Genomic DNA, 15,816 nt, shown 5'->3' with positions numbered 1-15,816 from the left:
GTTAGTTGGTGTACATCCACTTCAGATGGTCAGTGTGCTCTGCCTTGTGGTTCCTCTTGGACCCTTAAAATACTTCGAGTAGGTCAGCCACAAGGCAAACCGGCCTTTTTAGTACTGCTGCTTTCAGAAACACAGGGCAACACTGTTCTTCCAGTCAGTTGTTTCTTGTTTTTTTTTTTCATTAAGACATTCTTAATAAATGAAGATTTTGTCTTTGTTCATGCTTATAACTATGTTATACCTGAGTTCTCAGCTGTGCTCATCTTCACAGGTTAGCATATTCTAGCACAGGAACATGAAGAACAGAAGCTGCTGGCTTCCTTGAGTTGGTATTGGAGCTCAGTTTATACGTGCAGAAGTGCCTCAAATGGATTGTAGTTGGTAGACTTCTTAAGAGGTGAGATCCCTTTGAAGTGTAGCATTAAAAACAATCTTCAGGGAACAAGTTGTGGAAAGGGGTTGGGGAAAGAGAAAAGATGTTGGAAAAAGACAGCAATAACCTGGGTCTGTATGTGTGTTAACAAAGTCCTGGCCATTCTCCTGCTGAAGAATTTCTCTAGCTTTACAAGTGTGGACTCCTTCCACGTTGTTGCCCAGTGTGTGGTTGAGGAAGCAGGGTTTACTGTTTTAGATGGAGGAGATGAGTGACTGCTGCCCAAGGAGAAAGGCTTTCAAGAGGGCTTTTACTCCGGTGCAGCGTGAAGGTTAGCATCGCAACCTGGAACACAGAGGCTGTCCATCTGCAAAGCGTCAACAGGCAGCACAGCCCATCAGCACACTTAATAAAAACTTCTTTGTACAACTTCACCTGTCTGTTACATGACTTATTGCTAGTGAAATAGTGACCAGGAAGCAAAGTGAATTGCTAACGGGGAAAACAGAGCAAGGGCAGCACAAGCCAGTGTCTTGCGTGTATGGCTAAATTACACTGAAATGAACATCTGGCAGCAACAGCCAGGCAGAAGGGACCTGGTTGCTATAGAGAAATGATAAATTTAGGATGGTAACAAATCTGCTGCCTTGGTTACAATTTAGTACTTTTTTAAGGCTGATGAGAGGAAATCACTGTCTCTTCATTTGTAGAGCTGTGTGCCGCTCTGCAGACATGAATAAAACATAACATTATTTCCTGTTCTTTTCAGTAGCTCCTGTAAGACTCCCCTACGTATCTGGGCTTGAGTAGTCAGCATTCAGGTGTTTAAAGCTGAGCATTTGTGGGCTGGCCTGCTCAGCCATGCTACAGTGCTTTGGGTCCTTCCACCTGACCTCTATCACAGTGTGATTTACATTACTAAGACCAAAATTATCCTCATTGCTGTTGCAGAAAGGATAGGCTAATTATTATCCGCACCTTCAAAAAAAATGGTAGAAGAGCAAAAGTGTTGCTTTAGTTTTCTTTTCTTTTGTTTATTTTAAAACCACATGCTGATACGCTGCAGCTGCAGACTAGTCAGCACACAACAAAGTTAAAACAGCTGTGAGTGGTAGGGTAGGGAACCTTGTGATGAATGATGCATTTGTAATGAGTTACACAATTGCAGAGACACCATAGCAATCAGCAAGACCTTCAGCAGCCAGAGCACAAATACTTACCACTGAAGTTAAATACAAATTCCCTGAACAGCGAGCTGAGCAGGTTGTATAAACACAGGGACTAGTGTCTAGGAGTAATTGTGCTTGCATCCATTAGCCTCTGCGTGCAGAGCCGCGTGTTTGGTGCTGATGCTTAACATCTTGAATTGTAACTGTGACGTTACGCTTCTACTGTGAGTCTGAAGGATGGGATTTGCTCACTGCTTGCAAATAAGCTCTTCAGAAACAAAATGGTTGTGTGCGCTGGCTTCCCGGGAAGCTGGCCGAGGAGTCACACAGCAAGACAGCAGAGGTTTGCTGATCTCCCGCCAGGCGGGACTGCGTGGGTGTTTAACACACGGAGAGCTTAGCCGCCTCACAAGGGCTGTTTTCGTTCTCTGCGTTTGCAAACGCCTGCCATTTTATTCCAGACAGACTTTTCTTGTTCTGGCTGTGTATGTTCTGGTCCTGAGAGAGGCAGCCTTGTCCTTCACGCGGTTTCCAGCCCTGCCCGAACAAATCTCACCTGCCTTCATCACTTCACACGTGGGCACACCCCCCCCACCTGCCCTAGCAGCCACCGAGGAAAAGCTCTTGCTTCTGGGGAGGGAATATTTAAGCAAAGGAGAAAGAAGGCTGAGGGCTGCCCATTTGAAAGAGGATTGTTGGCCCTTTCCCTGCTGCAGATGACCCAACCGATTTCTCCCCCCTCCCCAATGATGATAATAGGTCTCAGCTGTATTTTTATGGCAGATGAGGAGGAGATTGGTGGGAGGCAGGGGTCAGCCCTCCCCCAGCCCCGGCAAGTCTGCCTGGGGGCATGGCTACCCCTGCCCCAGGTGTGTGGCGTGGTGTGGTGTGGCGTGGCGTGGCGTGGCGTGGCGTGGCGTGGCGTGGCCACAGCCCCTGGAGCGGGTGCTCTCCACAGAGCAGCACGGCTGACCAGAGCGGGCAGAGGCTGGCAGGATGCTCCCTGTTGAGGTAAGAGGATGTGCTGTGAGGACACTGGTGACTTTATTGCCTCCCTGGCTGCTTGCTGATTGTAATGTGAGGGCTTAGAGCAGATAGCCAGTATGGGTCATGGAGGCAGAAGTCGGCAGGGGGGCTGCCCTTGGCTAGACAGGGTGCCCTGAAGAGGCCCTGGGGTCAAGAGGGCTTGGAGGCGACAGCAGAGCAGCAAAAGCTCCCCTCCCTGGGCCAAAATGAAGCTGCATGAAGTGCCCCCTTGGAGACAGGCCCTAGGAGAGGGGCCTGGGGGGAGCCCTTGCCCTGAGGCTGGGAGAGCCAGCTCCTCCCAGGAAAACGGGGAGCTCAGGAGAAAACCTGAGCGTAGCTATGCGGAGTCTGGCTTCCCATCTGTGCATCCATGAGTACATCTTGGCTTTTGCTTATGTTTCAGGTGTGTTGAGGCAGGGTTTGAGTGTGAGACCTGTGAGTCCCAAATGACTTAAAGAGGCTATTTAATTTATGTGCAGTTGTATCAGTTGCTTACGATAACCATTCTGCAGATCATGTTCTGCCCTTGTTTATAAGCAGCCAACACGCATGTATCCAACCAGACTTTGCTAATGGATCCATTTTTTGTATGTTGAATGAGCTTGAGGTTAGCAACTGCTTAAACTGCGGGGCAAGGACAGTAATTGTTATTTGTGCTCTGAAATCACTTGGTGAATCTTAGAAGAAAGAAGTAAAAAGAAGTATAATCCAAACTTGCTTGGTATGCTGGGGCTTACGAAAGCAGGAGGCTTCTGTGGTGCCGCTGTGGGTCACTTGTGTATTACATAGTCTGGGGCTGGCCTTTAAAACACCCCTCTTTTGTATGCCATTTGCGTTGACTTTGAAACATGTGACTGTGAAATGTTGACACATGTGCTTACATTTCTGGATGTTAAGAATGGCTCAATTTCAATCTTTGCTGCTTTTTCAAAACAATACATATGAAAAAAATATAAAAATAAAACATTTCTATACAGTGGAAGCTACAATTGAATTTGCTCTTAACCACTGTACTACAGTAACTTGGGTATAACCTGCCTGTAAAACTCCCCAGCTGCTCTAGCTCTTTTCCTGTCGGAAGGCTGGCCATAGAATAAATTAAGAGTACAGAACTGAAACCAAGATGTGAAATTAAACTTTTATTAAAGTAAATCAGGTCCTGGATTTATTTTAAAGAGTGAGGCAATAAAAGTGAACATATAAAAAATTGCAATTTAAAATAATGTACATTCTTTTTATGTCATTTCTCTGCTTTCAATTTTATTGGTACAACTGAGTTATATTTACTTAAGTTGCATACCTGTGTATTTTCCAATTGCAACGGTGGCTTGCGTGTTTGATGTCCTTTGCTTTCAGGATGCCATGGAGAAAGAAGGGGGAATATAGTGGAAAAAGGAAACCACAGAGAACTCGTTACAGCTCCCCGGTTTGCTGCCATCTGGCACCAGAGCAACATAGGGTTGTGCGGAGGTCTCCTTGTTTCGCCATGGGGGAGGAAGCCTCGAGCCTCTGCCCCACCATGGGTTGTTCTGCAGCTCCCAGGGCTCCCCAGCCCTCATGAGGAGGCAGCTGCCTGCGCTGCAGAGCCCCCACTGCTGTCCTGCAGATTGGGGGAGACCCGGCCCCCTCCAGGTGCTCTGCACCTGGCGCAGGGGCAAGAGGGCGAAGGGATGGCTGTGAGGGCAAGGATGCTGTCTGCAGGCATTGGGGCTGTTTAACTATTAATTAGTTATTATTATTTAACTAGCAAGGCTCAGTGTCCAGAGCGTCATTTCTCTGTACTTCAACAGCAATTGTAGCAGGAGTGAGATGTTTGGATTATATCGAATTGCATTACCTGTTGATATCATCGATGTGTATTGCTTTACTTTGCTGAAGGCAATATAGAGGGTCTTCCCTCTTGCTTCAGGATCTGCTGGGATAAGGAGGGAGAACCCTTGTTTCCTTTCTGGATCTTCTGAATGAATTATCTTTGCATCAAAGAAACTGTAATTCCTGTAAAAGAGCTTTTTCCAGTGTGATCTGTGAGGAAGGGTGGAGGACAGCGAGGAGCAGGTGTGTAAGTGGTCAAGGTGCATCTTGTACCCAAAAGGGCTGTTGTGTTTGCCGTGGATGCAAAAGAATCACCTGAGTGAAACAGAAAAATGACTTTAGAAAAAGTATTTAGCTCTGCTTGCATGGTTTGGTCATTCTCTCTCTCACTCCCATTTGTTTGCAGAACTGTGGTCTTGCAACTACCAAGCCCCTTCAATTACCATTGTCTTTGAAGACACACTAATTGTAATGGATCAAGCCCACATGCCACAATCAGTCCCAAATGCTGCTCTGCATCTATATATAGTGGTGCCATCCACAGGTGGCTGGCAAGGTTAGTCACCTCTTTCATAGGTACTATAGTTGCTTTCAAGCACAAAGATCAATTTTTCACCTGTTTGCAACTGAAAATTTCCCCATTTCTATGAAGTGTTGGCTAGTAAAGACTGCAGGGGCAATACGTTTTGAGGTATTGGGACAGGTTTGCTCAGTGTGGATACAATACTGCATTCTTCTTCCAAGTTTGTTGTGCAGGTTACATCAGAAGAAACAATTTCTGTGCTGCTGGTGGTGGCTTTCTTTTTTTGAATGATAGGGACATTAACTGGGTCTACACTGGCAAAGCTGTGCAGATGTTTTCATGCAGGACAACATTTTCCTCTACCATTGGTTTTCCTGGCATTTGATAAATTCAAAGAAAACAGTTTATCTGTTTCACCCAGTTTATAAAGCTGGAGGGAAATGGTTTAGGTTACTTCATCTGAACAAAAGATGAGATTTATACTCAAGCTTCCTGAGTCAGGACTGTCCACTCTGGACCACTCAAGATTCATCAGCTGGAAAATGAACCTACAGCAGATCTGTGCTTGTGCCTCCTGATGCTCCCAGTGTAGACTCTTCTCTCCTCAAATCTGGGGGAAGCTGCATACTTAGTGGTGGTCTTAATTCACATCAAGGTAGTCTACATGGAGAATTAATACAGATTAGCAACCATTAGCAATGGTAATGCAACTATTGTGTTGCTACTTCATTCTCTAGTTTACTAGACACAGTTAATGTCTCTACGTGGATAAAATGCTAAATTATCTCTCCTGGAGCTAGCGTTTCACAAAAATTGCACAGTTGAGCACTATCCTGCAAAGCTGATGTTACCCTCTGACATTTGGGAATGGGCAAGGTTATTATTTTGACAACAGGATCCCATTCTTGCCTGCCCTATCGCTGTTGTCCTCTAGCCCTTCAACTTTTGGATGGGAGAGATGTAAAGGATGCATCTGCTGCAATGCTGGGGCAGAACAGAGTGGACTAAAGCTCTTGTGGTTTCTCTGCTGTTACCAGCTTATTGCCACCTGGAAATCACTGAGGGAGCCTGTTAATTCAATTTTATTACTGTGTATTTTAAAGACTGTCAGGAAAGCCCAGGGCTTTGGGACAGGTCTTCATTTTAGTTTAGTCTAAATCAAAATAAATAATAAAATCCTCATGAAGATGTACAGGCACTGTGAGGTACTTATCCAACCTGACATGATGAAAAAATAAACTAATGATGTTTTATAGGCTCATGAAAAAAATATTTACTCACCTCATACAACTGTGCCAATAAAGTTTTAAACAGATCAAAAGCGAAGACAGATGCCAGTATTCATACCAATCACTTTACGTATGAAAAAAACAAAGAAGGAAACACAATTATCCCAAATTTAAGCTCACCAAATCTCATTTAAATGCATTTAATGTCTTGTGAAACATGTTCTTCTTTCTCTTCTAATGCCAAGTAATTTTTGCTATAGATTTGGCAAGCCCCTTGAGACAATTAAAGAAAAATGGTACAAACTTATATTGGGTAAGATTTTGGATCAGAATATGCAGTTTAGGAATGCAACTAAGCTTGAAATTGGGCTATTTCAGTCTGTGCAATTATGTTTTTAAAGATACATCTAATATACCAGTGGCTGTTACAATAAGGTTTTGTTCACCAAAAAGTCAGGGCACTTGCAAAGCAAGCATGTGAACCCAGCTGAATGGAGACAAAGGCTACAGTGAGTACAGGTACATTTAAGTGTTCAAGTTTTTTAAATGTTTGCCCAGGAAGTATAAACACCTAGGAAAACCAGTGGACATGAGCAAATCCTGCACCTATCACAGTGTTCACAAATCCCACTCTGCATGCCAGAAACAACTAGTTTTGGTTGCATACGTGTTTCTTAGGAATTACTTTTGGCATAGAGCTGCACTTCTGCTGTGATTTGCATCCTCTGCTAAAAAAAAAAGCCAGATTGGTAGTTCTAACATTAGGAAACTTTGGAATTAAAATTTACCACATTGCTGGCTCCATAATGAAAACACCCAAGTTTTGTCTATACAGCAGCTGCCAGCCCAGCCCCAGTGAATGCAGTGATGAGGCTAGTGAGGGCTCAGGAAGCAGGGAAGAGTTCAGGCATGTGTGCAAACATACACATGTGAGCATAAAATGGAGCATTTGGTAGATGGTACCAAGGAGGGTAAGTTTGGTTTCGAGGATGGAACAATTCACAAGAAAGATGGAGATATCTAAAAACGACCAATTCAGCACATTTGTGGTAGTTTCTGCCATACAAGCAGGTATCTTGTCTCACAGTGTATCAGCACTATTAGCCTTTCTTCCATAGCCTGCACCAAATAACTAATGAATTTTCATATGGCAACAACTCTCAATGGCTCTGAGAAAGGACCCCTGGCACTCCTCCACATCCTTGCTGAGGACTTGCAAAGTCCTGCAGTCATGTAGCCTTGGCTTTCCTCTTTTTTTTTTTCTGGATGACAAACTGATGGTGCATTAAAAGACTCTTTAAAAATGTTTACTTTTTTCCGTGATCTTGGTCTCCCACAGAAGTGAATACATGATGTGCAAATATCAAAAATGTACAAATAAAAAATGGGAGAGAATGTGGTCCAGGCATCATGAATGAGCCCAGACAACTGCCTTGGGAGGAGGGACTGGGATTCCTGGTAAGACAGTGGTGATCTTAAGACCACTGAGAAACATAGGACATACTGACCTAGAGCTAAACTTGAACTTCGAATGAGCTAAGCTTCTCTTAGCTGTGTACTCAGGAGCAAGCATATCTCAGCTCTCCATATCTCTTCTGGATCTTAGTTCTGGCTGGGAAAGACTCCTATATCTGATTTATATCTGGGATGAGTTTTTCATAAGTCAACACACTTCTTAGAAGGATAACTTTTCCCCCCCCTAACTTGTTTATTTTAATTCAGACCTGCAAACTAGCTTGTAAAACAATGTGCAAAAATTGCCTAACATATTCCTGCCAATGGGAGATCTGTAGTTGGCTTTTATTTTTTTAAATCGGATTTGAAAATATCTGAGCAGCCATGAGTGGCATCAAGATAAACTGCTATGCAAAATGACTGCTTTCAGAGAAAAGTGCTAACCAGAGTTCAGCAAGAATAAAAGGTATGAGCTCTCTTAGGTGATACAAATCTATTGTGAAAACAGTGGCAATGCTTATGGTCTTACCTCTCTTTTTTTTTTTAACTTCTTTTCTTTCCTTTCCTTAAAAAAACCAAAAAACCCAAACCCAAACACAAAAGCCCCAAACCAACAAAACAAACACCACCACCCGCCCCAACCCCAACCAACCAAAAAAAGTTGTAAACCAGAAGCGCAACAAGATACATAGGCACATGTCAAATCAATGCAGTAAGCCGTGACTGGAGCAGGGCTCTGGGTCAGGCCTGTAAATCAATACAATGGGCATTCAGGGTGGCATATGAGCCTCTTGGTCCCTCCCCTCCTTCATATGCATGTGTTGTTATTTTCTAGCTGGCCACCCTGGACTGAAGTGGGTGTTTCTGCCCCTTTTCCAGGCATGCCCATTACAGTTAAGTGCTATGTGACTGTGCAGTTTGGTTTGTTTCCTTCCTGAGCCGTTTTCAGAAAGGCTCCAACCTTTTTATCGTTTGGATCTACAGTAAAAGCTGTCTCCACGCTCACTGGCAGAGGGAGCAACCCCATTCCCTAGCCCTTGAGCTAAGCGCTCACTGACCGATAAAGCTGCTGCTGCCTCCTACCAGCCGCGCTGGAACCACGTACTGGATGGGCAAGGGAATGTCTGTGTCTGCCAGTCTTCTCCAGCACTAGCCAAAGCAGTCTGAAAATACAGTAAATCTTCATTTAACTCTAGATCAAAGATCACCTTATGACTGCAAAGAAAGTTAACTCTCACTTTAAAGCCAGGTGGTGCAGGTTTGAATGCTAAGAAGAAATATGTTGAAAAACAAATGGGTGATGGAGTATTTCCTTAGACTTGCTGGACTTCTGCTCTGTTCTTAAAAAACATTTGCTATTGCCACCACTCAGCAGCCAAAGATCAGTCAGGTGTGATTATTTCAGTTTTCTGGAATAAGTTTAAGGTGTTTAAGATTAACACAAAAGTTTTAATCACAATTAGCAAGCTGCTGCTTTTTTTTTAGTTGAGAAGCCCTTGTCTGCATTTTCCCATTGCTTGCATACTATACAGCAATCATAACATCTCATAGGAAAAACTGAGCCACCTGATCACTACTTATGTCAGTGTACTCTAGAAAAGTACCAGCTGGGATTGGCAAGCTTCTTCCATCAGGTCTTTTAAAGTGTCCGTCATGATCTGGAGGAACCTTGGTCAGAGAAGGAGGAAGAAGATTCCCAGTTGGTTTAACCTTCGGGCTTTCTGGAGGCATAACAACAGTATTTATTACTGCTGTTTGTTTTTAATGGCCTTACTAAAGGCCACCGACTCCTCAAATGTTTGGTGGGCCCCTAGCCCAACCGTGAGTAATGAACTGCCTGTGACAAACTCTGATGTGAATTCAGCCCACACGGGGCAGTTCGCTATAAACATGAATTCACTGGCTTCCCTTTTGACAGTTATTTTTATCGCTCTTGTGGATTGAGCCAAAGAATCTGCTCCAAAGATCCCAAACTCTAAGACATTCAAAGTCTCTGTACAAACACTGCAGTTCTTCAGAGCCATCTCTTAATCACTGCTGGCCTAGGCAAGAATTAGAGGTGCAACAACGAGATGCAAGGCTGCAACATCAGAAAGGATTGTTCTCTTAGAAAACCTGGTAAAAAGCTTCAGTTGAAAAGAAGAACTAGCCCATTGTGTCTCTCTGCCCTCCCTGTCCCAGGTGACAGAGGATGTCACCTCTATTGATGAGTCCTTCAGTTTCACTGTAGTCACTTCTGGGTTTGTTCTCCCAGTCTGTCCCCATACTGCAGTCCCACTGCCAACAAGGCACACAGACCCCAAGAGAAGATTTCCTCTCATGGGAAATTGCCCTTCCCATACAAAAGCACAGGTCCAAGTTGAGCAGCTATGCGAATTCCAGACTGACCCTTCCAAAGTTTCAGGATGCCTTCTTCTCTTCATGTTACACCTTTTTTTTTTCTTTTTTTTTTTTAAATAATTGAGTCTGACTTCTATTAGCTACTCTGATTTACCTTTTGGTGGTTTGTTGAGATTAGCTTGGTTTTTGTGTTGTTTTATATGAAAATATAATTCTTTCTGTGGGTGCTGGGTTACAGTTATGAGGTGTTAATGGGCCCTGGCAGAGCAATCATGCAACCTGGAGCATGTTAGGGTTTGCTTTGGGCCTTTATTTCATTCTCTCTATGCTACAGCTTGAATATGCGTTCGTTTGCTGTTTGGCTTTACCTTTGTCGCATTGCTTTCACTGGCTTTTGTTTCTGTTCTGCCAGGCTGAGAAGTTTAGCGGGATTTCTGCCATGCAGAAATACAGCCATGTGGAGTCCTGAAGCAGTGTTGCTGGTAGTTTGCTGATAAATGTTGTGTTTCACCAGGGAATGGGCAGAATCACTCTGGTCCTTTGTTGTGTATTTGGATTTGTAATGCCAATAGATTTTACTGTTTCTTTGTTCCTTCTTGGGCTTCTTCTGTTTCTGTTCATTATGAAGATTTGCTCAAAAATTAGCATGCTTGGGCTATCCATACATTCACACTTTGTTCTGATCTGTATTGTAACTTTCTGTGATCTATGGCCCCAGGCACAAGGAACTGGCAAGGAAGTGCCTGAAATTGTGGTTTGGCTACAGATACCTGGTTTAGAGTCCTGTCCCTCTATTAATCTGCGTTTCGGACAATAGGCCAGATCAGTGCAACTCTACTGGGCTTTGACTCAGTGACCCCAAATTTATGCTAGCTGAGAATCTAGCCCAATGTCTTATTTATAACTGAGATAAAATTCACAGAGAGAGGTAGTATCTTTTATTAGATCCCCTTGATTTATTTGAGGGGGAAAAAAAACGTAGACTTTTTTGGGCATGCAAGTCCCTTTTCAGGGAGATATCTTTGTGAGGATGCCACAGAAATTGTTATTACAGTCTATCTGCAGGAAAAAGACTTTCAGAAAAGCTGTGGATGAAAAAAAAGTGTGAATAATGATGAAGCACTGAGCTTTTTCTCCTGCGTCTTGCACTCTTCCCTGCACTGAGTCCTTTTTCCTAGCTGTCTTACCTGGGGAAAAGATGACTTGTGGTCATCTATCCCCAGATCTGACAGTCTTCTGTGCAGCTGGCCCTAGTTCTTCCTAGAGCTGATCTGTTTGTTAGGGTTGGTGTAGGACCTGGCCATGCCTCCCTGGGAGTGCTGCTTCTCTCTTCCCTTGAATGAAGGGAGCACACAAAGCCATCTCGCTAGGTTTATGTAAGTGGGCTGGGACCTGGGACTTCATCCCCTCCACCAGGTCCTAGGAAGAGTCTCAGTTTGCTGTGCTGTCACACGTCCAGCAACGCTGTTCACGCCTTGCAAGTAATGGGATGCAATTAGAAAACGTGAATTTGGATTTACTCTCAAAACTGTTATGACCTCCTCAAACGGGACTTGAGAAGATGGCTGAGACAGTGAGTGGGCAGTGCTGGGTCCCCCTCTTTGGGCCTGGGTTCAGCTGTGGTGGCCACAGAGAGCTTTCCCTGAGGGCACGATGAGGTGAGGACTGCTGTCCGTCTTCTCCAGGCAGACATAACTGCCAGGTCAGTGTGTGTGAACACCAGGTGTAGGTGTGTGAATTCGGCTGCGAGTACAACCCGTGTGACAGACCCCCACGAAGCAGAGATGACAACACTGCGTTTCAATGCTTGTGTGTACTGGGTGCTCAGAGTCCCATGTATAAAGCAGGGCTTTCATAAACCTCCTTGAGCAAGGAAACCATTTCGTCAGATCCCCTAAGAGCAAGAGAAACCAATGCCTTGCCTGGGATCCTCATCAGCCGCTGCCGGCAGGTGTCCCAGCTGTGCCTGGGCCAGGGCCCGGCTCTACTGAAGATTTACTCCTTGGTCTGTCAGCCTGAACACATCCCACCTTCTTCTTCATTCTTTCTGACACCCTGGAGGGGTTTGCTGCAGAGACCACGCTTAGATGTCTTCTCTGAATTGGCTGAGCGTAATAGGTGAAATGATGGAGGGAGCTCAGACTTGAACACAAGGGGGTACAAGGTATAACAGAAGGAATAAATCTTCGTCCCCCCCTTCCCGGCCAGATGCACTATAAGCCTGACAGACTTATGATTTTATATGGAGAGCAACATATGCTACAGTTTTTATTTCTCTAACCATTAATCAAAAGGTATTTTGTATAAACAACGTAATTGCCAGCTCTGGCCAGCGTGGGTGGGCTGACAGAACGGCGTTGCAGTTCTCTACAGCACAGATAAGCTTTGCCAGACACTAGCCCTGGTAGCAAGCAGCAGCTGTAAGGACCATACGCCAGTGTGGGTGGGTGTGCATGGCTGCAGACTGGGCTCCAGCCTCAGTGCTGGCAGGGGTGGGCAAAGCTGCATTTCCAGCCAGACCAGCATAATGCTGCTAGGACTGAGAATATTAGTGTTTCGGTAGAGACAAACCCGCTTGCATCTGTCTGGACTTTTTGTCTTCTTCATGGGTTATAGCCTGGGTTATGTCTGCTCATTTTGTTGTGATACCAAACCTGTGATTTTTCTTTTCTTATTTGCACCAAAGAACGTAAAACTGCAGACAAAACAGCTTAGTGCACACTAGCAAGCGACTTCTTGCCCACAACCCAAAATATGGCTGGAAACTAGAAACGCTAAGAGGGTTTTCCCTTGGTGCAGGGGGCCAGGGAGCCAGGTGCTGGGTGTGGAGGTGGGTGTGATGTTCGGGCAGCAGGGTGCCTGCTGGCAGTGAGTCGGAAGGGAAGTGCTGGGCTGGAAGCCTTTTCATGGGTCTACTGAAAACCAAGCCACAGGTCCTTTCCACCTCATGTGAGTCTGTGGGAGAGGAATGGCCACACAGGGCCGTGCCGCTGCAAGGATGCTCAAGCACCTTTCTCTGGAGAGCAGGGAGCTTTCAGGCTCTGCAAGGGTGCCTGCTGTGAGAAGGTGGTGCATGGACAGCTCTGGGAAGCTGGTAGGAGAGGACAGCAAAGCTTCACAGCATCAGAGTTATTCCTTGAAAGGAAAACACTTTATTGTCCAGTTTTATGCTACTATTTGGCACTGTGGTCATTTATCTCAAAGGACTGTTTCCAGGCTAGTGATGCCAGGTGATGTGAAGCTGCAGCCAGGCCAGGACTCTGGTGCCAAGGTGATTTTGAATAGCAGCCAGCGTGAGCAAGAAGTGCCAGGGTGATAATAAAATGCTGCTTCTGAAGACACTTCCAGGAATTAGCAATCAATTTTAATTTTAAGAAATCTGACAGTTTTGTAAGGGTAATTTCTAGAGTGCTGGGATAGATCTACCAAAGAGCAAATGCTCTGATTCTCTTCTAGAAATATTCTTTGAGGAATTTAAAATACCAGACTTATGGTAGGATTAATGCACAGATGGCACCAGAAACTAACATCCATACTACAGCGACAAAAGTCATGCATCTTTGTTATTGCTATCTTCATCTATTGGGAAGGATCCCATCAACTACAGGTTATCTCTTGACTCCTATAGTTACCAAAAGCCCATCAGTGGCAAACAAGGCTAATGGGAGGTGTGAAATATGCCACTGGGTCAGCAGTCCCCCTGCCTAATTCCAGCTGTTATATGGTGTTAGTCTGTTTGGGGAGTGGCAGTTCTGCTACATTTAATTTCCCTAGAAATCATCATAAAAACAGGGGACAAAGGGAAATTAATTCAACTGTACAAATTGCTCCAACACAGTTGCCCTTGCATGTTTTCTGCTTGACTTGGGCAGCTTTAAAGGGTTACAGGAAACTTAGAGCACACAGAGAGAGATCGGCCCCAAGGAGCAAATTTCAGAGCCAAATCTTGATGCCCAAAAACTTGAGATTTTTTAGATCTGGAGTTTGGATTTAGCCAGTTCTAGAAGTAAATTCCTCTCTTCAAAACTTGCACTGGAGCCAGGCTTGCATTCCTCACCATCTCAAAATTTAGTGCTGGTTACTTCGTGGTGAAAGCAGATTTATATTTTGCTGGTCTTAAAGTGACTGGTTTGCTGAACATCAGATGATAGAATTTGCTATAACAAATTGTTGGATCAATGATCTAACAGGTAAGTATGCTGTTACTGACAACATGTGATGATTCAAAGGCAACAAACATATCTTGCTGTGCTGTCTCTTAGGGGAATAATTTCTTCCTGACATTTCTAGTGATCATCTTACACCATAAAGCATGAGATTTGATTACCGATACTTTAGCATGCATAACTACAAAGGTTGTTATTTTTAATGGAGTGGACAGTGTGTCTCACGAGAGTTGTAAAGACATCATGTGCATTTGAAATGTGGTTGTTGTGATTTGGCCGATTCCAATACAGAAGGCTTTGCACAATTAGATTAGCTGATGAAAACGCAGCATTGCTCAACAAATCAGCAGGATTCATAGTTAACATTTTTCATGAAGTCTCTATGTAAGCCAGTTATTTTTCCCCTCAGTAATATGTCTGTCTTGAGTAGCAGCATTTTCTGCTGAGGATGCCAAGCTTGGGAACAGCAGTGTGGAGTTGGATGTACCAGAAATACCACTTTTGTATGTCTTGAAGTGAGAATTGCAATGAGCGGGCACTATGATTTTGAGTGACCCATCAATTAGGTAATGCATTCTCCATCACCCTTTTGGCCCTCTCTTCCATGGTGATAATTTTGGCCAACTACCTTGCAAATCAGAAGGATTGGTCTTCCATGAACATCTTCTCATGCTATTTATAACCATTCCTTCAAAAGCCAATTTGAGCTGACTTCATTCTTTGATGCACAGGTGTTTCAGAAGTAGCAACATGTTAAATCTCACACACTGCCTCGGGAATTTTCTAGTTTGCATGTATCTATTGTACAAATGCTCTGTCTCAGATTAAACAACTAGACTACTGAGCCCAAAGGCTGCACAGTAAGTAACCTTCCTCTGGTTGTTTTTCATTCGATTCTGAAGTCTCACGAAATAAGAGAGCTAAAATAACTTCAAAATGGGCTATTAGCACAAGATAAGCCTATTTTTCTCATATTGTTTAGGAATTATTTCAGAGCACAGGCTGTGTAGGACTTACTGCTGAGCTGTACTCTCTATACAAGATGACAGTAAAGGTGAGGACTTTTGTCACCTTTGGTCCCATACCTGGTTCTGTAGTTTGACTCCCAAGAGTGATCAATTTGAGGCTATTTATAGCCCGAGTGCTGGATTTACATCCTATCTGGTGTGCCTTGCACATAAAGCACATATACTGCCTCAGAATATGCTTTTGTGATTAGACTTTGTATTTTCACAAAGGATTGTTTCTCTGAAACATCTGTTCCTGTTACTGGATGGATGCTTTTTCCTCTTGCATGATAACAGCATTGAAAATTTGGTACAGGGCTATATAGGGTGTCTGTGTGGGTGTTATATATATGGATATATAGGGTATACAGTCTTGGTATAGGGCTATGCTTTGATAGATTCATGACTAAGTTCTGCCCTCCCCTTATTTTGAGATACAAGCAACTTTTAAGTGATGCCAAACATTTGACTTACTCTGTGTAAGCTGATGAATGCATATTGCAGACAGAAAACAGGAAAATTAAGTTCTTGTTAACACTGATGTTTCAAAAACTGGGCGGGCTGCTTCTTGGAAATGCTTTCTGTTTAAAATGAGCTTTTGAGTTTCTAAGTGGCACTTTAAGCTAACAGACAAGTCCAAAGAATATAGGGAGACCTCAACCACTAAAAAAAATCCTCCTGCTAAAGATAATGTTCTCATCAATCTTCAACATAAG

Source organism: Buteo buteo, chromosome 5 (assembly GCF_964188355.1).
Source record: "Buteo buteo chromosome 5, bButBut1.hap1.1, whole genome shotgun sequence".
In the NCBI taxonomy this organism is placed as follows: Eukaryota; Metazoa; Chordata; class Aves; order Accipitriformes; family Accipitridae; genus Buteo; species Buteo buteo.
The sequence above is the reverse complement of the archived record's forward strand: the minus strand, read 5'-3'. Positions refer to the sequence as shown.